Here is a 25,470-nt window from a genome sequence, read left to right on the forward strand (position 1 = left end):
GGGCCGATCACTCGGGCCCGTGCGAGAGAATTAAACTTCATCATGGTGTTAAGGAATGAAGGCCCATCGGAATAAGAAGATGGCCCAACAGGGCAGCCCAGGTGGGGCGCCTAGGGTTGGGCGCGCGTGACCCCTCCGGACTCCAGGGGCTGCGCCCCCTTTATTTAGTTGGAGTCCTTTTTGTTTACGACTTGAGTTTTGTTTTACATCTAGCTTTAGCTACTCTCGAACACGCGCAAATACGCGCTGTCCTTGTGTGATTCAGAACTCCACCTTTGAGTGATATTTAGATTGCTCGCCTCTTTTTCTTGTTCGTTCTTCGATTGCGGACAGGAATCGATCTTCGTGATCAGGCTGATCTCGCACCGGCGAGGTTGGTAACCATCGGGAGTTGGTTCAGCGATTGCATTGGTGCTTCGGGTTCGCTCGTCGTAGTCGGATCGTGAGGGTCTACTTCCACCAAGTCGAATTTATCTCCACTCACCGAAAGATCGGGCACTCCGACTCTATCAATATACGGCAGTTTTCCTAGTTTACGCGGTAGAAAAATTTTATTTTGCGCTACCGTAGTCTACCTCGTATCTCAGCAATCGGAACCTTACCCGATCGAAAACCCTAGAATTTAATATTCTTTTTTCCTTGTCAATCAACAAGTTAGATTGACTAGCACGCCGCAAGAACCGCAAAAGGTCAATAACCCGGAACAGGAGTTAAGCAGATTCTCCTGGGTTGTGTGTCCGACGTTGAGGGTCATCGGCCGATTTTCAGCGCCAACAAATATAAATCTACTTTTTCACGTAACTTTACTTTCAAGTCGGCGACTTCGCGAAATACGTTTTCTTTTCACGAGTTCGTGCAAGTTGGCAGGGCTGCATCAACACAATCTCCGGCCAATTTGTAAGTTCCACGTATCGAGTAATATCTAATCTTTAACTCCAGTCGCATAACTGTTGTTTCGTTTAGATTTATTCACCATTATCGATATTTACTAGAATTATAGGTTTTACCTGTTATTTTAGTTTTTATCACTAGTTATCCAGCTTGAAACACGAACTGTCGGCTTTGTCAATATTTTGCTTATTATCATACAACCGATTAGATCTGTTCCAAGTGTTCTCTCTGTGGCATTGTTTACGTTACTCTATTAGTTTCTTTTACAATTGCTACATGATCATCGGTTGTTTCATAGCCAGTCATCTTTACACTAATTTGGTCGATTCGCTGATATATTCTTTGAAATAGATTGGAACTTCAGCCGATCAAACCTTTGGAATTTAATATCTTTCTTTCCTTGTCAATCAAGAGGTCAGATTGACTGGCACGCCGCGCGAACCGCACCAGGGCGATAACCCGAACAGGAGGTAAGCAGATTCTCCCGGGTCGTGTGTCCGATGCTGAAGCCCGAGCCATCGTCCGAGTTTTAGCGTCAACACACTTTTGGTGTGCCCAGTGGGAATGGAACAAAATCGAACATGTCAAAGGTTGCTGAAATCTTGGAAGACAACGTCATTGATGTCACTAAGGCAGATCTCAAGGGCGACCAGAGGGATGAGTTAGCAAAGGCTATGGAAGACTACAAGAAGGCATGCCTGCAATCCTACAGTTATACCAGAAGCAGGGAGCTCGTCAGAAAAACCGCTCTTCCAACTCCTCGCCAGATCACCATCGCCGAAAACTCGGGGAAGATTTCCAAGATGATCCAGCAGTCTGTTTATCAGACTATCATTGATCAATTAAAGGTGATGACTCACACAGTGTACAATGCTGTCATCAGCTCCATGGCCAATGGTGTGGCATAGGGGTATCAAGGACCATCTTACGCACCCCCTATCAGCGCACCGGTCAGAGGCCTTTCGGCAGCACCCAACATGTTCCAATCGGCTCCACAGGCGATGCAAATGCAGATTGGGGAGTACAACACCATGTTGCCCTTGGGTTATAGCGGTGCATCGCCTGTCCAATCGCAAGTACCGTTTCACCCTACACCTATCCCTGCCGTGCAACCACTGTTGATGACATCAACGCAGTGGGGAATGGCCAGTGTACCTACTAATCTGGATCTGTCCACCGGTTACGGGGTGGCTCTAGGAGTTCACACCCCAAAATCTCAGGTACAGATGTCATTTCCATCGGCCTCTCCACCGACAGCCCTACAATATCAACAAGCTGCTCCAAAAATCAGTAGGGGGGCAGGCGTCCAAGACCCTCTCAGAACAACAGCGCCAATGGTATTATACGACGAGGCAGCAGACATGCTACGACATGCGGACTCCACTCATCAGCAGCCGTTAGCTCCTCAGCCGATAGAACAGCTGCAAGATCTGCAGCACGCGCCAGTCTTGTACCCAATCACGGTGTCACAGGTTCAACAACATATGCCGATGGCTCAACCGATTGCGCATCAGCAGCAACAGCAGCAGGTGGATTGGACTGTAAGAATAGCTGATATAATACAAGATCAATTCGGATTGAAGCCAAAGGTGTAGACCTACACATACAGGACTCCGTACCCACCCGCCTACGACCTGTTGCCGTTTCCTCATTGGTACAAGGTGCCCGACTTCACTAAATTCTCAGGTCAAGATGACACGTCCACGATCGAGCATGTCAACAGATTCATCATCCAGTGCGGAGAAGTTGCTGCGCAGGATGCTTTGAGGGTGCGTTTGTTCTCATCATTCCTGTCGAGTCAGCCTTTCAATGGCTTACGACGCTACCACCTAACTTCATCGTCACTTGGGCTGATTTGGAGAAACAATTCTACAAGTACTTCTTTGCTGGGGTCCATGAGATGAAGCTGTCAGATCTAACCAGCCTCAAGCAGAGAAGCGACGAGTTGGTGGCTAGCTACATATAGAGGTTCAGAGAGGTCAGGAACAAATGCTATAGCATGATTTTGACTGAAGGACAGCCGACCGATATCGTTTTTCAAGGGCTTCTACCGCACATTAAAGAAAAATACGCTTCCCAGGAGTTTGAAAGTCTAAGCTAAATAGTACACCAGTTGTCCGGCCAGGAGGTGCGCCCCTTTGACCAATGAAGAAACTTCTAGAAAAAGGTGGCGTACGTGACGGGGTCCGATTAAGAAGAAGAAGAAGGAGATCGGCTTAGCAAAATGGGTCAAAGGCAAAAAACCAATCTCATGCCCAATTAGAAAAAGGAACCGGAAACGTTCGGCTTCGATATATCTAAGGCTGATAAAATCTTCGACTTGCTACTAAAGGAAGGGTAGATCAAGCTCTCACCCTACCACACAATCCCGTCGGCTAAACAACTTAAGAAGATGAAGTACTGCAAGTGGCACAATGCCACGTCTCACGACACCAATGAGTGCAAAGTCTTCCATCAACAGATACAGTCAACCTTTGAGCAAGGGAGGCTTAAATTCAAGGTCCCCATGAAGCTAGCAAAGTCGATGAAGATCGACCAATAGCCCTTCCCAGCCAACATGGTTGATGTTAGCGGAAGGAACGCGCTCCAAACCAAGGTGCTAACATCAAAATCGGCCAGAAGGAGTGGCGCGGTGGACCCTAGGAATCAGATCTTGGCAGGAGATGTTAAGGGAAAAGGCCGGGTGGAGACGGAGGATGAAAACTTGGAGAGGCACCATCGACCTGGCACGTCCCGGGATCTATTCAACAAGTACCAAAGGTAGCGGGAGGACATGAGGCGCCGGGAAGAAATGATGCGCTGGCACGAAGATCACTGGAAGTGCCCGTTCTTCATCCATTGCTGGGAAAATAATCTCAAACTGCCATAGCCGAAAACTGCCCTGAGTGCAACGACGATCGACGACAGGAGGATTGGCGCGTTTCAGTGTGTGATCGGCTGGGGGGCAGAGTATACGAGCGTAATCGGCTGGGGGGCAGAACTAGCGCGTATGATCGGCTGGGAGAAATAGCCGACGCAAGAGTCTCTGATGAATATCCACTGGGCCGAGAGCTGGATTGGGAACACACGAAGCCACTGGGTAAACCAGTGAACCCCAGATGGTGCTTGGTTGGTTTGACTAAATCCTAGAAGAGAACGGTCCAGCATTTGCGCCAATGGGAACAACAAGAAGCAGAACAAAGGCAGGCGTTGGACAAGAAAGGAGTCAAATCTCAAGTTTGGCACCCCAGAAGAAAAGCTGATGATGAGATCGACGACTAGGGTCTGGCTGCCGATGTCAACATGGTATTCATCTTTCCGATGGAGTTCATAGCTCCCGCTGACCGTGACAACACAACAGAGGCAAAAGAGCGGATGGCACAGTTGGCTTTGGAGCCAATGGCCGCCACTTTTAAGAAACCCGAAGATGAAAAACACCAGCATCTTAAGGCGTTGTTCCTCAAACGACAAGTTGACGGCAGACGCGTTACCAAGCTGTTGGTAGATGGAGGCGCGGCGGTGAACATCATGCCATACGCCATGTTCCAGAAACTTAGCAAAGGCGAAGAAGACTTGATCAAGATGGACATGATGCTCAAAGACTTCGAAGGCAACATATCCCTAGCCCAGGGGGCACTCTGCGTTGACCTCACAATCGATAGTAAGACCCTACCCACTACTTTCTTTGTCATTAATGGTAAAGGGTCCTATAATATGCTGCTTGGGTGAGACTGGATCCACGCCAATTGCTGCATCCCATCTACAATGCACCAATGCCTTGTCCTGTGGATGGGTGGCACAATTGAAGTGGTCACAGCTGATTCCTCTTATAGTGTTGCCGCAGCCGATAAGCAAGAATGGAGTTATGAAGATGTCAGATGCATATCTAGCAGGATCTGGGACACTGATTTCTTGAAGGTGTCCGATTTCGGTCTACAGCTGATCCAAGCAGTCGGCTCAGAAGAATTGTCTTAAATGGATGAATTCGTCTGAGAAGATGGAAAGCTTGGGCACGGGTTTACGTCGGCCAATTTGTTAGAGATGGTAGATCTTGGAGATAGTACCAAGCCAAGGCCGACGTATATTAGTGCTAAGTTTGACCCTGAGTATAAGAGTGAGTTAGTAGATTTGTTAAGGGGATTTAAAGATTGCTTTTCTTGGGAGTATCATGAAATGCTTGGTTTAGACCGATCCATTGTCGAACACCAGTTGCCCACAAAATCAAGGTATCGGCCATATCAGCAACCCGCAAGATGTTGTAATCCTAAAATCTTACCTGATATAAAAGCTGAAATCACAAGATTGATTGAAGCAAGGTTTATTCGGCAATGTCGATATGCTGAGTGGATTTCTAACATTGTCCATGTATACAAGAAGAATGGAAAACTACATATTTGTATTGATTTTAGAAATCTTAACCAAGCTACACCGATGGATGGATACCCGATGCCGACGGCCGATGTTTTGATAGATCCCCCTGCAGGACACAAGGTCATCAGCTTCATGGACGGTAACGCTGGGTACAATCAAGTATTAATGGCCGAACAAGACATCTCCAAAACAGCCTTCAAGTGTCCTGGTCATCTCAGTTTGTTCAAATGGGTAGTCATGACTTTCGGCTTGAAAACTGATGGAGCTACATATTAGAGGGCCATGAATTATATTTTCCACAAGCTTATCGGCGTTTTTGTAGAGATTTACATTGATGATGTCATTGTCAAGTCAAAGGGGCATCGACAACATTTGGCCGATTTGCGTGAAGTGCTGGAGTGCACAAGGAAGCATGGGTTAAAAATGAATCCGAACAAGTGTGCTTTTGGCATTTCATTTGGCCAATTTTTGGGTTTCATGGTCCACGAGCATGGCATCGAGATCAACCAGAAGATTATAATTGCCATAAACAAAGTTGTGGCCCCACAAGACAAGACTAAGTTGCAGTCCTTAATCGGCAAAGTCAACTTCATCCGGAGATTCATATCAAACTTATCCGGGCGCCTTCGAGCTTTCACCCCTTTGTTGAAATTGAAACCTGACCAATAATTTGTTTGGGGTGAACAACAATAGAGAGCGTTAGATGATATCAAACAGTATCTGGTGTCCCCTCCCGTGTTGGTTCCTTCGCAGGCTGATAAACCTTTTAGATTATATTTATCGACCGATGAGCGAGCTATCGGTTCGGCGCTAGTCTAGGAGTTCGAAGCAAAAGAAAGGGTGATCTATTACGTCAGCAAAAGGCTCTTGGACGCTGAAACTAGGTATTCACTGGTGGAAAGGTTGTGCCTTTGTCTATATTTTTCTTGCACCAAACTCAAACACTACCTATTATCGGCGGAGTGTGTGGTCATGTGTAAGGATGATGTTGTCAAGTATATGTTATCACTGCCGATCTTGAAAGGGAGGATTAGAAAATGGATTTTGGCCCTCTCAAAGTTTGATCTGAGGTACGGATCGGCCAAGGCAGTCAAAGGTCAAGTAATGGCCGACTTCGTAGCCCAGCACTGTGGACCAGAAATTACTATTGTCGAGCCAGCTCCATGGACATTGTATTTTGATGGATCTTTGAGTGGGGCTGGATCAGGAATCGGCATCATCCTCATATCATCTCGGGGGGCAAGTTATGATTTCTCTCTACCAATTGAGGCTTCCACCACTAATAATCAAGCAGAGTATCAGGCTGTCTTAAAGGGCATCCAACTATTGAGGGAGGTCAAGGCTGACGTGGTGGAAATATTTGGGGATTCCATACTTATCGTGGATCAGTTGACTGGGAAATGTGAGTGCAAGGATGACATTCTAAGGATTTATTATGAAGAGTGCCTCCAGTTACTGAAAGAGTTCAATATCATAGTTATTGAACATATTCCTAGAGATTACAACGAGGAGGCTAATAGACTTGCCTAGCATGCTTCTGGTTCACGGCCGATTCAAGGCTATTTGGCTCCGGAGCTTGCGGCCGACGACTGGAGGAGAGAAATTGCCGACTATCTAAAAGATCCATCCAAGAAAGTCGATTGGCGGATACACTTCCAAGCTACAAAGTACGTGTTACTTGAAGATGATTTGTTTTATCGGACGGTTGATGGAGTATTACTCAAATGCCTTGGCAAAGAGGAAGTGAAAACTTTGATGGGTGAAATTCATGAAGGTGTATGTGGGGTCCATCAATCATCTTTCATGATGAAATGGATGATTAGAAACAATGGGTATTATTGGCCAACAATACTTGAAGATTGTTTTAAATATTATAAAGGATGCTAGGATTGTTAGAAATTCGGTAACGTGCAACAAGCACCGGCCTCGGCTATGAACCCAATAATAAAGCCATGGCCATTTAGAGGCTGGGAAATTGACCTCATCGGGTAGATCTATCCACCATCAAGCAAAGGACATAAGTTCATATTGGTGGCTATTGACTATTTCACCAAGTGGGTTGAAGCAGTTCTGAAGGACCGAAAAGGCGACCAGAGGGGGGGTGAATAGGAGCCTCAAATATTTCTTTTGAAATCTTAGGCTTCTATCCCAAATTCAAATCCCAAAATTGAAGTGAGAGGAAGACGAGAGATCCATGAGTCAACTGGGTGGCTGGGTGTCTATGGTGATGACCGATAACACAGCGGGACTCTCAAGAAACAACTGGAAGCAAACTACAAAGATCCGGAAAGCAAATTACAAAGATCCGGAAAGCAAACTCCAGAGATCTGAGTCAAAACAGGACTCAAACTGCTCTTGTCGTAAGTTCAGACCCCCTATCGGAAGTTCCGATACCTATCAGAAGTACCGGGGATCTCCCGACAGGAGTTCTCTGTCATTTCAGCAATTTTCCCTTCGGAACTTCCGACAGCACAGAAATCAGCCTTCGTGAGTAGAGAAGAAAAATCCAAAACTCGATCAAACGACCTCCAAAAATCATGAAATTTTAACCATAGCATCACAACAACATACCAAATCTGTTCCCAAAAGATCTCCTCAAAAAGATTTGTCAAACAAAGGGAATTCCAAATCTTGTGGAGAACACCGGTTTTTCAACCCTAGAACTTGAATCGCCCCGATCTATGAACTCGTCAGGTTTCAATCAAATCCCTTTGGTGGAAAGGTTAAACTCACATCCTAGTTCATTTCCAAAAGACCAGTTTGACCCAAGAACTCCCAGAAATCACAAATCAACCAAAAATGTGAGAGGGGTGAGAGGGAAGAAACAAAGAACGCGAAGAACACAAACGCGAATCGCAAATCCAACCGGGATGGGACAAGATGGCACGAAATAGATCATTGGATTACTTCACCATGTCCGGTTACAAGCCACTCCTTAGCACAATCAAAGCTAGGATGGCGAAAAGATCAAACAAAGATCCACACCTCTCTCACCTCACCTCTCTCCCAAAGCCCCTGACGAACAAATGAGTAGACTACCACCTACTAGCCCAAGAGAGATGGCTGCCCCAACAGCCCTCTCCTCAATTATATAGGCACTTGGCTATTTCCCAAGTTGCCCTTACATGAAGCATACAACTCCAAACCCCCTAGGGGCAAAATCGTCTAGCTTTTTCTTCATTCATCGGATGGACCCGGTGCCTTTATGGCTTAGCTTCGCCTCGACGCAACCTTTGTGATGGTGCCACGCGTCCTCCGACTTGACGCCGTCCGGCCGCACCGAACTCGCCCCCGGTTTTGAGGTCAAACCGGTCAAACCCTCTTGCACGCCCTGCAAGGCATGACTCACCGATGTCGACGCGTGTCCAGCCTCCCCCGAGCCTTCGATGCCTCCAAGTCTTTCACTCCCAGCTCCCGGGCCGCCTACTCGACTTGTCTCCATCCTGCTTGACTCAACCAACGCCGTCTCCATCACCGTCCATGTTCTCTTGCTCTTCCGTGCACCATGTGGATCGCCCATGACTCCGCTCGGACTCCTCGGGTCCCTCGGTCCAAGCCTACTCGTGTCCAGCCTTCACTGTCCTAGTTCATCGGCATGGACCTTTCGCGCTTGACCTTCACCTCATGCTGTCGACCACCACATCACATCCTACACCTACACATCACAAGCCAAGAGACACAACACACAACATATAGTTTACATAAACACCACAATACAACACACTCAACACAACACATCCGGTTAGCCGTTAGCATAATCATGCACATATGAGATATGGACTCAACCGGTAAAGCCTCAAATCATCTAGTCAATCACTCATCACAAATAGACCAAGGCACTTCACAACTGGTGCGGTTGAGGGCTCGGCTGATGTCATGGCTGATTGGTCGGCTGTCTGGGTTATTGCTGATTCAATACGAGCTCGTACCCTGCGGCTCATTTTCTTTGTGGTGGACATCTTGAGCTTGTGCTTTAATCGGCCGGTGGCTATATCTTCCATCAATGGGGCATGGTAGCCGATGACAGGGTACGACGTGTATGGATGATGAGCCTCTATCAGCTGGCCGCTCCGACTGTGCGTTGGGGGTACGTGGCTATCAGCCTATGCGGAGAAGATAGTGATGAAAGTTTTGTGGCATAAAAGTGAAAACGAGGAATCGGCCAAGAAAATTTTGTTACCTCTGTGTTTGGATCAGCATGAGCAGGGTCCAGCTGGTTGCAATACACTGCAGGAGTTGCGCAAAAAAGATGTTGCTTCCACTCGGCCCACCATAACTTGAATTGCTGAGTAGAGAAGGGTGCTACTAGCCAAGTGCTCAAGTCAATAGTGCTGGAGTCCGATATCATATTACATAATCTGTTATATTCAAATCTTCTTCAAACCTACTCTCAGAATTTCACCCGGCCGACGAAGTAAATTCCAATGGGCATTTATCCTAAGCCGAGTTGTGGGGCTGCTACCGACGGGTTGTAGAATTCGTAAGTCGAAGAGTCTTTCCTAGAGAAAAAGTTTGCTGGCAGGATTCTAGGTTTGATCAAAATGTCCATAATCCCGTCGTCAAAGGAGTTGGTACTCGAGTCGAAGCAATCAGGATTCTTGAAAGTTGGACTCTCTATCTGGTATGGGTACCAACTCGTTGTTTCTTCGCTGAAGCCATTATAAAAACATCTGAAGTACTCAGCTGTTCTTGAGGGAGTAAGTTTACTTCCTGAAAAAGATGATACAACCTCTCTGAAAGAGGTGCAGCAGCGCCTTGGCGATGGGTCAGTTTCTGATTCAACGTTGGGGAAGGTCTTGGTCTCGATCCTTTCTCTGCAGATTTTGCTCATATATAAATTAAGCTAGAGGTTAATAGACCACCAGGGACTACCAGGGTTCCCGATGGGCTCCCCAGATGATAGCTTCATGGCAATTTGATGCATCATATAGTAAACTAACCCCAGCAAGTGTTTTCCCAAAGGGACAGTAGCGCCTCTTGCTAGCGCTTCGGCTAAGGCTTGCGTGTTGGAGGTAGGGCCGGCCGATTTGCCATAGAAAAGGTGTTTTTCCAGCCACATCATCAAGAAGGCTGTGTGCTCTCTTTCCGTGATGGGCCCAGTCTTTATGTTCTTTTCAATGAAGCCTTTCCATACGATGATAGCTTTTGTTTCTAGCCAATGAATGGGTTTGATTAAAAGATCAAAAGGCGTATCGGCGGAGGAGATATTGAGGCCGGTCAGCATCAGAACATCGGCCAAAGTAGGAGTCATCGGTCCGTGGCCAAAAAGAAATGCATTAAGAGTGTTGAACCAAAAATAGGACGCCGCAATGAGCAAGGAGTTATTCCTCTCCATATGAGACAGAGACAGATTTATACAATGGCTGATTTTTCCTTCATCCCAAAAGACTCTCTTGGAGTTCGACATCCTGAAGAACCACTCTCTCCAACCGGGAGTTTCATTCGGCTAAGACCTGAAGGTGCCTGTCTAATTGTCCAGACCCATAGTTAATTGTTTAAATGGGATCCTATGAGTTTCCAAATTAATCCATTTGGTTGGGTCAGGATCTCCCATAGGGCCAAGACCGATGAATCTACGAGTATCAGTTATGGGGATGGTGATTCTTCGTCTGAGTTCCTGAGAAAATATGAGAAAGACTAAGAACAGATCTAAGAATCATGAAATAGTAAAAGGTTAAAAAGGGGGAAAATTTAGAAGATTTACCTCTAGGATGAAGGCCATGGTGGCTGAAGGGACCGCCATTGAGATTCGAAAGACTAGTGCGATTGATGAAGGATGGAAGAAGGTCACCGGAATGCGCTGGAATGCACCTGGAGGCGGAATAAGCAGGGGCGCCGGAGTGCGTCGGAAGATGATTCGCTGGAAGGGAAACTTTTTCACCCAGGGAAGAAGAAGCGGCAGAAGAGATGAGTATTTAAGGGATGGTTCTAGAGAGGGGTAAACACGGAATTTTTACTGCACCGCCCCAAAAAATTTCGAAAAGAGCGGTTGCCCGCGGGCACTCTGTTCGAAAAAAAAGATACAATCATCAAAGAGAAGATTTCGGAGCGAAAGGGGTTTTGCCGCGTTTATTATTGCGTTATCTCCGGAGGAAGGAATCGGAGTTGAGAACATTTTGGAGCAAAAGATATATTTACCCCGAAACTGGGGGGCATGTGTTGACTCCGATTTTTGACACGTGTTAAGATCAGCGTCAAGGAGAGGAAAGTGGCCGATGTGGATAAGCAAGAAGCTGTGGTTAAGGGAATCGGCCGATATAGCTACAGTATTTCGGCTGATTAGCTGAGGGAGCCGAAAAAGACTGGCCGATTGGGAGTCAGAGCAATTTGGCTGATGTGGGCCTAAAATGGGCCAAGGCGGTGACTAGATGAAGACAAGGATTGGCCCATAGAAAAGTTGAATAGTGTTCGACTCCGATACGAGTTGTATTCGTGTGTAATATTTGTTATTTTGAATTAGAGATAAAATCATAGTCGGTTAGGAAATCAGTTGTAGCAGGGTATAAATAGGTGCCTCGCAAGGCTTGTAAAACAACACAACAATCATTAATATAAATCTAATTGTTCATGTAACTTTACTTTCAAGTTGGCGACTTCGCCAAATACGTTTTCTTTTCACGAGTTCGTGCGAGTTGGTAGGACTGCATCAACATGATCTCCGGCCAATTTGTAAGTTCTGCGTATCGAGTAATATCTAAGTTTTAACTTCGAGTGCATCGCTGTTGTTTCGTTTAGATTTATTCACTAGTTATCGATATTTACTAATATTATAGGTTTTACCTGTTATTTTAGTTTTTATCACCAGTTATCTAGCTTGAAACACGGACTGTCGGCTTTGTCAATATTTTGTTTATTATCATACAGCCGATTAGATTTGTTCCAAGTGTTGTCTCTGTGGCATTGTTTAGGTTACTCTAGTAGTTTCTTTTACAATTGCTATGTGATCATCGGCTGTTTCATAGCCGGTCATCTTTACACTAATTCGGCCAATTCGCTGATACATTCTTTGAAATAGATTGGAACTTCAGCCGATCGAACCTTTGGAATTTAATATCTTTCTTTCCTTATCAATCAACAGGTCAGATTGATTGGCACGCCGTGCGAACCGCACCAGGGCAATAACCCGAAGCCGGAGCCATCGTCCGATTTTTAGCGTGAACAGACCCATCATTGCACGATCCAAGTTAGCAATTTGTTTTTATCAGCAGCTTGGTAGATTAAGTTGAAATCCCCTGCAATCAGCCATGGACCGTAACATAGAGCTCTCACGTCACAAAGTTCCTACAGAAATGCTATCTTATCCTCATCTTCCTCAGGACCATTGACCCCTGTAAACAACCAATTACGACCTTCTTGTTCCTCGAATTGGGCTGAGATAGAATAAGTGTCAACTCTAGAGGCTAGAATCTAACAGATGTTACTTTTCTAGGAGATCAACACTCCTCCCCTCGTGCCATTAGCTGGCAGTGCCACATATTTGTCACAAGCAGTGCCAAAAACTAAAAGGAAAATCCGCTGATTCACAACAACAACCTTGGTTTCTTGAAGACAAACCACTGGAGCATTTGTGGACTAGATGACATCACTAACAGCATTACACCAATTTTTTTGATTAAGACCATGTGCATTCCAAATCAGAACAGAAGATGGATTCATTGTAAACACAAAAGGGAAATGACGACTGGCAGCAAGCAAGCAGGGACTAAAGGATGTCCCCTGCTAGTACCTAAGAGTCTTCATCGAGGCTCCAACCACAGATAACTGCCATGGCAACCACATGGTTCTCCGCAAGTCAACTCCCCATGATTTTGAAATAGGCATCTTGGGTCTTGGGATCAATTTTAGCTTTGCAATCCAACCCCAGGCTCCGCATCACTCTCCTTTACGATTCAGTGGTGATAGGCCCCAAGGAACATGGATCAGCACCTGCTACCCTTCTACTATGTCAAGGTAGAGAGCCCGGAGCAGCGGCTCTGATGCGCCTCTTGTGAATTACAGGCTGCGGAAGGAGCATATCAGTTGGCTTGCAAACCTTAGAGAGTTGAGGAAGTGCCAGCGTTGGGGTAGCGGTGACATCTTCTTCCCTGGAGGTAGGAGGGGGAGCTAGTACGGACATGCGAGCGTGAGTACATTCACAGTGCCTCAGCCCTAGAGCCGCTAGTCATGGAGGTGGGGGGCACCGCCGTTAGGTCTCGAGACCGAGCAAGCGTCGCCGACGTCTCACTGGATTGCTCGACAGTGGGGAAGGGCTGGAGATGATGGCCCATGAGAAAATTTTCCAAAACGGGGTCATCCATTAGGAATTGGGTCGCTTCATCAGGTCCATCATCCAGCCCACTAGAAGAAGAAGAAGACCGAGAGTACACCAGGGGCAAAACCTGACCCGAAGGTGAATCATGGGCATTAGGCCCGGGCGACCGGGAGGCAGAAAGTTCTAGCAAATCGATGATAGGTTGGGGGGCTTCAATCAATGAGGGTGCTGCCGAACCCTCTGAGGAATCCTCACTACTGGGCCATTCGGGTTGCACGCTGAAATAGCTTTCAGATTCCAAAGAATTGAAGAGGGGAGCCTCAGATGTTCCTTGCGCAGGGAGCTTAACAGTTATGGTCGCAGATGAAGCAGCGCACGCGGGCTCCTCGGGACTGGGCGTGGGTAAGCCAGATGGCCGTGGAGCCAGATTAGGCAACACCTCGAGAGCAGGCCTTCCATCCCTGATGGACCCTTTGGGTTGCGTGCTAGTATTGTTAGCTGACGCATCTTCAAGCTCGACATTGGAAATCAACAAGTTGCACGAAGAATGAATAGGCCCAGCCTTGCATGCACTAGGGGGGCATGCCATAGAGGGGTCTCCCTGCATCGCCTGCGCAGAGTTATCCACCGGCGAGCCACACTTCCGCTACCAACGCCTACGACAGCGACCACCTTGATGGTCAGCCAGAGGCGGGGATGGGGGGGCATCAGCAGGTGGAAACTGATCGAAACTAGAACATGAAATCACCACCAGATAGATGAGGCTCCGTTTGACTTGGTGGGCATCATCGCTAGCCATTGGCGGCTCGACGAACCCTAAATCCATACCTGCGGGGATACGGCTTGGCGAAGAACACCATGCCGCTAACCAAAACACATCCCGCTGGTCCGTAGTGTCAGGATGCAGGCCGCCGACCCAGCAAAACTCGTTGAGTAGGTGTTCCGCCGTTGCCAGTTCCCAGGTGTGAGCAGGAATGCTACGCAGCTCGACTTCGACAGGGATAGAGAGCGCCGCCGCGGTAGAGTGGAGAAAACGAGACTAGTGCATGATGTGCAAGTGGTGAAAATGAGAGATGATCGGTCTTCCTTCATTGTAGACCCATGTCGCAGTATCAGCATCGGGCAAGGACACCAAGAAACTGGTAGCACTAAACTGACGAATGATGATCCCATATTCCTCCAAACCAAAACGTTGGGCAATCGTGGCCTTGATGGAGTCTGATGATTCATCGAGAGAATTCCCGAACACAGACACAACCAGGGCGCGAGAAAGCTCTTCCTCCTGTTGCACCAAGGTGGCTGAATGGTCGATGATCCGTCGAGGTCGCACAACCGAGGCTCGCTCCTCATTGCTGGAGGCCGAGAGGGGAGCATCGCCGGCAACCACCCCCTCAGGGAAGGGGTCGGGGACATTGGACGATGGTTGACCAGCAGCAGCATCCACACGCCGTCCCCGGCATCAGCACCACCATCGCCGTCCAGGAGCATTCGCTCCAGCACCAGCATCCGGGAGGGTCGCCATGGAACTCACAGGAGGAGGGGGTCTTCACAGAGGACCTCACTGGCCGCCAGACCAACCGGTGATCCGAGGAGGACTTCGGGCACGGAGCTGAAGGTTGGTGCCGACATACATAGGAACGATGACCGATTTCCTGGTAGTGGAAACAACATGGTGCCGAATGGCAGCCAGCCGCCTGGTGGCCCAATGAGAAACAATTGAAGCACCTGCCTTGGAGGTCCGCAGGGACCGATCGATGAGGCAGGTGAGTGACACACAGACGCGCGCAACGATTACGACGACTCTATGCGGTCCACCAACCCTCCGCGTCTAGCCCCCAACGAATGTGGGGCAAATGATCTGTCAGACGCAGCACAGCACGAGGCGATGGCGCCTCTAGTGATGGGGCTAGCACGACGCGAGGCGAGGGCACCTTTAGCGACGGGGCCTGCACGACGCGAGGCGAGGGCGCCTCCAGCGAGGAGGCCGGAGAGGTCACCTGGTGAACGCTGTCCCCAGGGCACCGCTAAACCGCCCTCGGGGAAGCCCCCTTGAGGAGGGCATCCTTGAACGAGATGGGAGATACGCCGGATTTGGCTGAAGAAGGCGAACCATTGAGCCACCATTGGGCCTTGGAACGACCAGTAGGCGCCCCGAGCATGACCACATGGCCGCGAGCAGAAGGGGTTCTCGACGCCGGGGAAGGGGAAGCTGGTCTAGGGAAGGATGCAGCCAGGAGGGTGGCCGCCGTGCCCAGAGTAGGCGATGACGTGGGGATGGTGCGAGGGGAGGTGTCGGGAGGGAGAGCGGGGAAGAGGACCTGAGCCATCTCTCCACCTAAACGAAGTACCTGATGGTATTTGAAAAGCTATCAGTTGGAAGGTTATATAAACTCATATAATAATTTTATCTTGTTTGTTTGTGAGATGTCCATTTAGGATCTTGATTATTCTGTCGGGAGTTCTGCTTTGATTGGACTGCAGGAAGATTTGTACTATCCGCGTCCATTTGTTCAAGATATCTTATGGGTCACTCTCCATAAGTTTTTGGAACAAATTATGGTGCGTTGGCCTGCGAACAAACTGAGGGAGAAAGCTTTGGAAACTGTGATGCAGCAGCACATTCACTATGAAGATGAGAACACTCGATACATTTGCATTGGTCCTATAAACAAGGTACATTGAGGAGTGAGGACTATGACTTCTTGTTGAATCTTTATCAAAGCAGGTGGAGATCTTTTCTTTTGCCCTTTCCATGCTGCAAACGTCATGAACTTTTTTTGCATCACGAGGCCATACTCTTGCAACTTTAACATGCATTTGTTTAGCTCTCCAGTTAAAAGAGGTAAGACATTAAGGATTGCGGTGCTTTGTAGAGTGCCTCCTCAGTCCTCACCACCTTTTTTGCCTCGGAGAACTAAAAGTATTTCTGCTACCTCTGTTGGTTAAATTATAATTGCAGCAGAATGTTCACTGTCTAGTTAGTTTTGCCACTTCTGCATGCACGATGATCATATTGTGAGCTATAGCCTATCCAATTGGTAAATTATGTATCATTTGATGCCATAAAGACTTCTGAACAGTGGTGCAAATGCAAACTACAGCCCTATGTACTAGCATATAATAAAGGAAAAGGTCCATTTTTAGCCCTAAAACTTTTAGCCCTTGAACTCTGAAACCATACAACTTTGACCCCTTAAACTATTAAAACTGTACATGTTTGACCCTCTGACCGATACATCCCTGTTTTGATGCACAAATCACAATGGGCCTACTTGTCAGCATCCCAACCTCGTTATCTTCCTCATCTTCCCTCCTCCACATTGGCATGGGAGATGGCACTGCGCGAGGAGTTTGCTAGGTGGCTCACTTGTGCCTCTTTTGGGCTTTGAATCTGATTGGGGAGGATCAAATCAACGAGGCTAGGGGACGGATTCAAGCAGATGGCAAAGCTATTCCATAGTAATGGATGGATTGTTGGGGCAGCGTCGGATTCAAGCAAATGTCCAGGTGTCCTGGAAGAAAATAGCAGGAAGCAGAACAAGGATGGGGATGCAGACAGACAGGAGAAAGATGATGAGGCCAGGAGGCTTACATGTAGCGCATTAGCATGTATGCGCCATGTCAGTACCCAAATAGCAAAACCACTGCCATGAAGGTACCAAAGGATGTTTTGGCTGAAGGGCAAACAGTGTTGGGTTTTAATAGTTTATTAAGGGTGTCTTGTTTGAGGTCAACAGCTAAGACCGGATTCTGGTGATTTTTCGAGTCAAAAAAGGGCTTCATCCTAAGTCTAAACAAATTATGGTTTATTTGTCTTTCCTTTTTCCTGACAATATTGTAATGTTAACAAAAGAAAAACCCTTCTCATTTCACTTTCATATCTTGAATTCCTCAATCATTTTGAACCACATTGTGTTTCTGGACTTCTGCTTCTTGCTTTTGCGGACTTGTGCTTTCTCCTTATCCTGTTGCTTGAGTGAGAAAGGATCCACATGATGATGCAGATTATTGTTTGTAGGTTTTAAACTTGTATCAGAAATCTAGCTTACTAGATTAGTGTAATATTTGTTAATTGTTTTTTTTTGACGTGGTTCAATTTATATATAGCTGCAAGGAATTATATGCAGGTAATGAATATGCTTGCTTGTTGGATTGAAGATCCAAACTAGAGGCATTCAAACTCCATATCCCACGAATCTATGATTACTTGTGGGTCGCTGAAGATGGCATGAAGATGCAGGTAGCTAGTGCTTCCTTTATGTGCCATTTTCCTTTTACTTTCTGTACTTTCCATTAATGCGGTTTTTCTTTGAGTGTTAATGCGGCTATTATGTGTCAAACTTATTAATGTATATTTTTAGTTGTTTGTCACTGGAAATTGTTTTTGTGTTCAGTTAGCCCTAGGTTTCCTTATTTATTCAGTCTTCAAAATAAGAAGTAAACAGTAGCTGGTTTCACTCAATACAGCCACTCGGGTTGAACCCGGGGCTCACCATTTTGTGGGTGCCTCCTGGCTAGTCAGGGCTAGATACTCCTTCAATATAAGTCAGTTAGGACATTGCCATGGTCTCCAACATTGCACTTTTGGCCAATAATATGTATAAGAATATACTATTTTAAATAGAACGATTTCTATAGTATCAAAGTATGTACATGACAAATCTAGTAACATCACCCTCATACTATCAATCTATATGCCTTTTCAGATGTTGATGGTCAAAGTAAAAAAATGTTTGACTTAGAACAAAACTAAATGGACTTCTATTTTATTTAGGATTTGAGTACTCTAATATTTTAAATAACTTTGCCTTAGGGAGTCTCACCCTGTGGTTAAGATAAAAAGTCTTCAAAATCTGTAACGTATCATAAATCTAGAGAAGTGTGCAGCACTAGCGTGCCTTTTACTTTGAAGAGACTTAACTTCTGTTCTGTAGGGCTACAATGGTAGCCAGCTCTGGGACACAGCTTTCACGGTTCAAGCCATTGTGGCTACAAATCTTCTTGAAGAGTTTGGCCCCACCCTTAAACTAGCGTATGACTATATTAAGAATTCACAGGTAAATCTCCTTTTTGTCTACAGAGGCATATATAAGGCCAATTGTACTTACAATAAATTCAATTTGTCATGGAAGGTTCTCGATGACTGCCCTGGAGATTTGAATGACTGATATCGCCACACATCTAAAGGAGCATGGCCGTACTCTACAGCTGATCATGGGTGGCCTATATCAGACTGCACCGCAGAAGGACTAAAGGTACGGCGAATTTTCTTTACCTATGAGGAAATTTTATTTAGAAGTTTAAGTTTTTTTTCCTCTATTGAGTTGTAGGATATTGTTTTCTCAGCGTCTCTAAACTCTTTGGTGCACATGAGATAAAATGTGGCTCTCTTATGCTCCTCAGCATTTGTGTGCTGGTATACTTGAATATAGGCCCAAGTGCATTGTCATGATTATTAGTTTATAATATTTTCATTTCTGCTCTTTTATTTTATCTCCAGGCCTCATTATTGTTAGCAAAGATTTCTCCACAAGTTGTCGGCGAACCTCTGCAAGCTAATAGGCTTTATGATGCTGTCAGTTGTCTGATGTCTTATATGGTAGGTATCTTTGGACCTTTTGTTTTCACAGACAAAAGAATCTCGAATTTCATTACTTTCCTTTCTCAAACATGCAAGATAGCTGCATGTCGTTGCATTGATAGAGGAGGATAAAACAGCCAAAATTTCATTCCTTACTAGCAACAAAATGCATCTTTGAACTATAAGATTGTAAACATTAATTATATCATTATGGGAACACTCACCGAGTCCTGTAGATTCTAGTACTGGGATTGTAAAGCTTTTCATATTTTTTGAAGCAGCAGTATGGTGCGACATCCCTAGTGTTTAAAAGGATAAATCCAGAGAAATTAAGGAGGAGATTAGAAACAAACCAAATTTGCGAAGTGTCCAATTCAAAAACACTTCAAATTTTTCTAAGTGTTGAAAACACCCCCTAAATGGCACTCACTTGGGTAGGATTTAAAAACAGATTTTTATATAAAAAACTCAACTTTTGGCCAATGTAAGAGTTGTAGAACTTTTCAAACTAAACAACTTTAATAATTTGCACTTTCTCTATTTTTATTGGAAAGCATTCAAAAACTAGGTCAAAATTTGGTCAATTTCAAGTCGAATTCAAATTAACTTTGCCCGGTGTTCTACAAAATTTCACCCGAGTTTATCTTCAAATCTGTTAGAATTTTCACCTATTAGCTTTTTTAGAAGTTGGAGTCCATAGTTCAACCTCAAACTTTTACATTTGAAGTTTTCAAAGTTCACTTCAAATTTTGGAAGCAAATCCAGCCAAAAGATCCAGCCTACGCACAAACCCACGTGCGCCCGGATCGCGGTGATCACGCACGGCGTGCACGCCGACGCCACATCGTGCCGCCCGGCTAGCCGCTCCCTATCGCCCAATCGCTGCCGACGACAAGACCGCACGAGCACGGTATCATGTATCTAGTTCAATTTAAAAATGCTCATGAGCATATTACTATCCTGTATCTAGTACTAGAATTTATTTTGGGTAAAAGCCATTAAAATGCCTTATAAATCTTGTAGTGCTCCAAAAATTGTGAAACCAATTCTGTTAGCTTCCTTTTAACATGCATGTTCCATATCTGCAACTTGTGTTAGTGGAATCCATGATGTTCATACTATTTTAAATCTAAATGCCTAGTTGCTATCTTAATATTGTTATTTGCTTGATAATTAGTGTAAAACCGATAAAAATGCAAAATAAGTTTGGTTATATTCTTGATACTCATGCATGTCTAGTAAAAATATTTATCCTTGTGAAATATGTATTTTTGGTTGCTTAACAAAATGCATGTTGTTTAATATTCTTATTGTGGAATAAATAGTTCATGCTCTGCAACTCCTGATAAACTCACAGAGTCACAGCAGCCTTTGATAGTGTTCAAAACCATCATGTAAAATTTGTGCAAATAGACTGATTATAGAACTCTATTTAAAAATAATTTTTCATATTTTGCAATTTAACACTGTTTGATTTTTAATAAATTATGAACTTGCCAAATTCACCTCAAAATTTTACAGTAGATTTATTATGAAGAGGGAAAGTTCCTGGGAAAATTTCATGTTCATATCTTAACAGATGCTTTCTAAAACATTTAATCATGTTGCATGCTAGTTAATCATTAATAATAAGTACTATTAGAACTTATAGGCTCACGAGTAATTATTGTGCTTTTCTTTAGTAAGTTTATCACTCTCAAGAAGGTTGCTAAATAGTACCAACAAGACACCACCTTATCTTTTGAATACCAAGTTTCTAAGAATCTTATATGTGTACACAATCACCATCAAAGTAAAACACATGTTTTTTCACAACCAACCTTATTTTGCGAAGAAGAATTGTTATAAACTTATCTAGGTGAATGTGGTCACAGGAAAGAAATATTTACAAACCTGCTTTAGGTGAATGTGGCCGAAAATGCACCCTATGTTTTTGCAAGATTAACGAAATGCAACCTACATCATGAAATCTTATACATGAAATCTTATGCATATGCATCTCGTGTAGAAGCTAACCTCGATGACAGCACGTACGAGTTGGTTCCAGAAGCTGAAGAAGAACACTCCACTGCTACATTAAACTTGATCGAGACCACTCAAGACCCGAGCCAAGCTTCGCAAGAGCTTGAGGCTAGCGTAGGACAAGAAGGCAAGCCCCGGAGCATAATCCTATTTTCCAAATTATGCAATACTGATGTTACTTATGTTTGTGCATTAAGTTCATAGGAGTTGCTTGAAACCTTAGTTGCATGCTCCTAGTACCATGACTTGAATACTAGCACGTTAAGTCGCGTAGTTGTTATGCTAAATAGGGACATGGTAAAGGTCGAGTGATTTCCTGTCACTCGTGAGTTATAGGAGTTGCCTGTTTATTTATGTTCGAATCATAAGGTTCACGGGCACGGCTTGGTAATATGCTCTGAAATGGTGGATGCCTCGTCTATTTAGAGGAAAACTGGTAAGGTCGAAATGTGTTAGAGTTGTCGTCAAGTGTTTGAAAGTACTAAACACATACCGAGTATGGGATCGGGAAGCCTATTACCTGACTGAACCAGCGCGTGGACTTTATCCCTGCTCTCTCTGGAACCGGGTTCGCCTGATGCATCATGTGGGTAAAAGTACAGCCTCGGTACAGTGTCATTCTGGGACTGTGGGGCATTGTATCCAAGGCAAGTGGGCCCTGGACATGTGCCGAGGATCGATCGAAACATTGGATATATGTCAATCCGGCGTGGTACGCATATGTCAACCTAGCGTGGTCCACCTTGCAAGGTTAAGAAATTCGATTCAAATCATCTGCTTCTCATAGTCTGGGACTGCTTGACCGCCTTTCTGCACTGAGTAAGAAGAGCAACAAGTATTATGTTTAATATTGATGCTCGATTAAATTGCTTGTTCTACCATGCTTTCTTACAATAGGTGTGTACCTAGAATAGTTAATCAACTAGAACTTGATGCTAAAACTTGAAAGTAAGGATCTACTTTAGAAGCTTTTGGCAAAAATAAACCCCTCAGCCAAAAAATCTTGCATGTCTAGGAGTCGGTGGATTAGATACCATCTAACGGGTAAGTCTTGCGGAGTATTAGTATATTCAGCCTTGCTTGTGGCTATATTTTTAGGTACCGTTGATGTTGAGGATATGATTGCTAGTGTGACTTGACCGTGCCAGCTCCCTCCGGGATGGACGATTGAGTGGAACCCATCCTCGGTGGGCGAGGACCATGGCGAGTGATATCACGGTCGGCTTCACCATGGTATCGTATATCAACATTAGATCTATCGTTTTCTTTTCCGTTGCTTTGAACTCTGAAACTACTTTATGCATTTGAACACTCGATTTGTAATGAATTAAATTGGGACCTCTATAGTCTTTTATCTGGATTATTGTAATCTATGGGCTCATCCTAGTGCGAGTTTTGTATGCTTGTTTCGATTGGAAATACGTGGTTGTATCGGGTGAAACCCGACAGACTAACATTTTAATCCGATTAAAGTGTCTATTCGCATTTGAGGCGATGTTGAGTGCACTTTTGCTGGGTTAATATGGATGGTTCTACCACAACTGGTATTAGAGCGAAAAGCATACACTAGAGAAAGCAACAAGTCTTAAAAATGTATTTCGATAAAACTTGCCTAGAAAAATTGCATTTGAAAAATGCGTTGGTTTGTTAAGGATGAAAGTTAGTCCGTGAAGGCCTAGGGGATTATGGGTTGATCAGGTGGTTAACTAACTTATTGGTTATATTATACTGACTTCCAGCACATTTATTTTCAGTCAAAACTTACTTTCTTGCACAATAGTTGGCACAGGGGTACGGCGATTGGTGTAACGTACCCACGACATCATATGGAAATATGATGGCAGCACATAAAAAGTGAATACGCTATCTTAGCATATGAACGTTGCCCGTACAGCGAAAATCGTGCGGGTGCCGTTTCTATAGTGAACGGTAATGAATGTGGATGCTTTCATGAGTGCTGGCATGAAAGGTTCAATTTGTACAAATGATCTTCTGCAGGTACACTAACTGTGATTATGTTAAGTTAACGAATGGTTAGAAATTCGACTAGATATTATAGGGAGAGCCGTAAATTGTTGCCATGCCACTGGCACTAACCCCGTAAGTCCAAGTATTTGGCAATTCTTTGAAATTGTGAGGACGCATAGGTCATGCATGCATCATGTTAAAACCCACAAATTGGAAGTTGGAATAACTTTTGCATGTGTAACATATCAACCTAATGCCGCTCTCACAAAAACTCTTGCCGATCACCTATGGATTTTCTAGTGTCACGAACTGCAGCTACCTACTATTAGAATTTTTTGGGCTATTAAATGATCTTTGTTCTAGAAACATCCTATAGGAATGTGGTTAAAAAATTAGCATGTGTTATTCTGTAAAAATCTCATAAAATTTGGGCATAACTTGAGTATTTTTCCCCCTCAAATTATTAAATCACTGTTTGCTGAAATTTCTGGGTTCATAGCCGACCAAAGTTGAATTTTTTGACTACCTTGGGATCCGTTTCTGTGCCGTGTTGTAAAAGAAAAGTTGTAGATACCATAGTGGAGAACCTTCTGGTACAATTTCATTATTTTTGGATGTGAAGCTTAAGAGTTATGGTCAGATTAGTGATGCACAGTTACAGAAAATTTCAGATTGGACCACAGTAGGAAAATCCAAGTTTATGGCCCTCTTAGAAGCTGTTTGGGAAACATTTTGCAATAACAAAGTTGTTTGGAATTTGATATCCTAAATTCTCACAAAATGTCATCCTCATTGGACTTTTATAACTCGAGTTATGAGCAAAACATCACAGCTCGGCCTGCTGAAAAATAACCCGGACAGAGATGCAAAGATGGAATTTTTCGACCTAGATAACACTTGATTTGGTATCTAAGTTGAATACCAAAGTTGTAGTATGCTAAATTTTCTACTCACTGACTAAAGATGAGAATTTATGGACGCTTGAGTCAGGAGATATAAATTTTTCTCCTATGTGACAGTTTTCTGCCTACATGGTTAACTGCATTTTGAACTTTAACATTCCGCACATATTTTACCTTGTTCATCTTCCTGTGAGCAAGTTTGAAAATTATGTATCTAATGGAAAGGCTCACCTTGTAGATGGTGCAGGGAACGCGTCAGAACCCTGGTGGTTTTGGACCTAGTGGCAGCAGGCAACATACACCACCACCACCACCCCCACGCTCTATGGAGGCGATATTGGCTACCCAAACTAAATTGCTGCAGCATCTTCTCCAAGGACAGCAGCAGTAGCCGCCGCCTTAGGGTGGGCGGAATGTCCATCAGCTCTGGGACGCAAGCTACGAGGATTTCTTAGGCACCAAGCCCCCTTTGTTCCGCAAGACAGAAAAGCATCTAGATGCGGACGCTTGGGTTCGCACTATCGAATCCAAATTCTCGCTACTCACGGCAGCTTGTCCGGATGAGAACAAGCCGAAGTTTGCCGCATAGCAACTTTGTGGCTTTGCATGATTGTGGTAGGATCATTATCATGCCATGCTCCCAGCCGATCATGTGGTTTCTTGGGATGAGTTCAAGGTTGCCTTCAGGGGCCATCATATTCCAGAGGGTTTAATGGAGAGAAAACTGAATGAGTTTTTGGCACTAACTCAGGGCACACGCAATGTGCTCTAGTATGCTCAGGCTTTTAATAATTTGTGTCAGTACTCAGGTTACCATGCTGACTCCAATGATAAGAAGAGGGACCATTTCCGCAGAGGTCTCAACACCAAGCTCAGGGAACGGCTGAATCCCATCAAGGTGAATAGTTATAATGAGCTGGTGAACTTGGCGATCTCTCAAGAGGACTGTATCTTGACTCATCGGGTAGACAAGAAGAGAAAGGCTCCAACGGCCTTGCCTAGTGCCCCAACTCCAAAGTTCCGACTGGTTCAAAATGCTCCACCCCGAGTTCCTTAGAGAACCCCTCAGCTTGGATGTTGGGTTATCAGGCCACCTCAGCAGCTGGGAGCTCCACGTTTCCCTAACTTTCAGCAATAAGGCCCAAAGCCAAATGCTCCACAGCCAGGTCATATTGGCAATGGGAACCAATGCTTCATATGTGGGAGCTCAAATCATTTTGCGAAAGAATGCCCACAGAATAGGCTCTAGAACCAGGGACAAGGCTCAAACCAGAACAAGGGCAAGAGGCGGAAAGTCCAGGTAAAGCAAGGGAGGCTTAACTTCACCACTCTCGCCGATCTTCCTAAGGGTGCACCAGTAATGATGGGTATTTTCTCTATCCATAACCAGCCTGCGGTTATATTATTTGATTCTGATGCTCACATAGCTTTATTGGAACAAAATTAAGTGCTAAATGTGGATTGGATTTCTATCATACCAAGGGTCTTATATGATTTAAACACGT

At 44.9% G+C, this 25,470-nt stretch overlaps 1 pseudogene; it reads left to right on the plus strand.

Moving 5' to 3' along the window:
* Positions 1-25,470, plus strand: part of LOC101779264 — a 116,230-nt pseudogene that overhangs the window by 78,478 nt on the left and 12,282 nt on the right.

Source organism: Setaria italica, chromosome II (genome assembly GCF_000263155.2).
Source record: "Setaria italica strain Yugu1 chromosome II, Setaria_italica_v2.0, whole genome shotgun sequence".
In the NCBI taxonomy this organism is placed as follows: Eukaryota; Viridiplantae; Streptophyta; class Magnoliopsida; order Poales; family Poaceae; genus Setaria; species Setaria italica.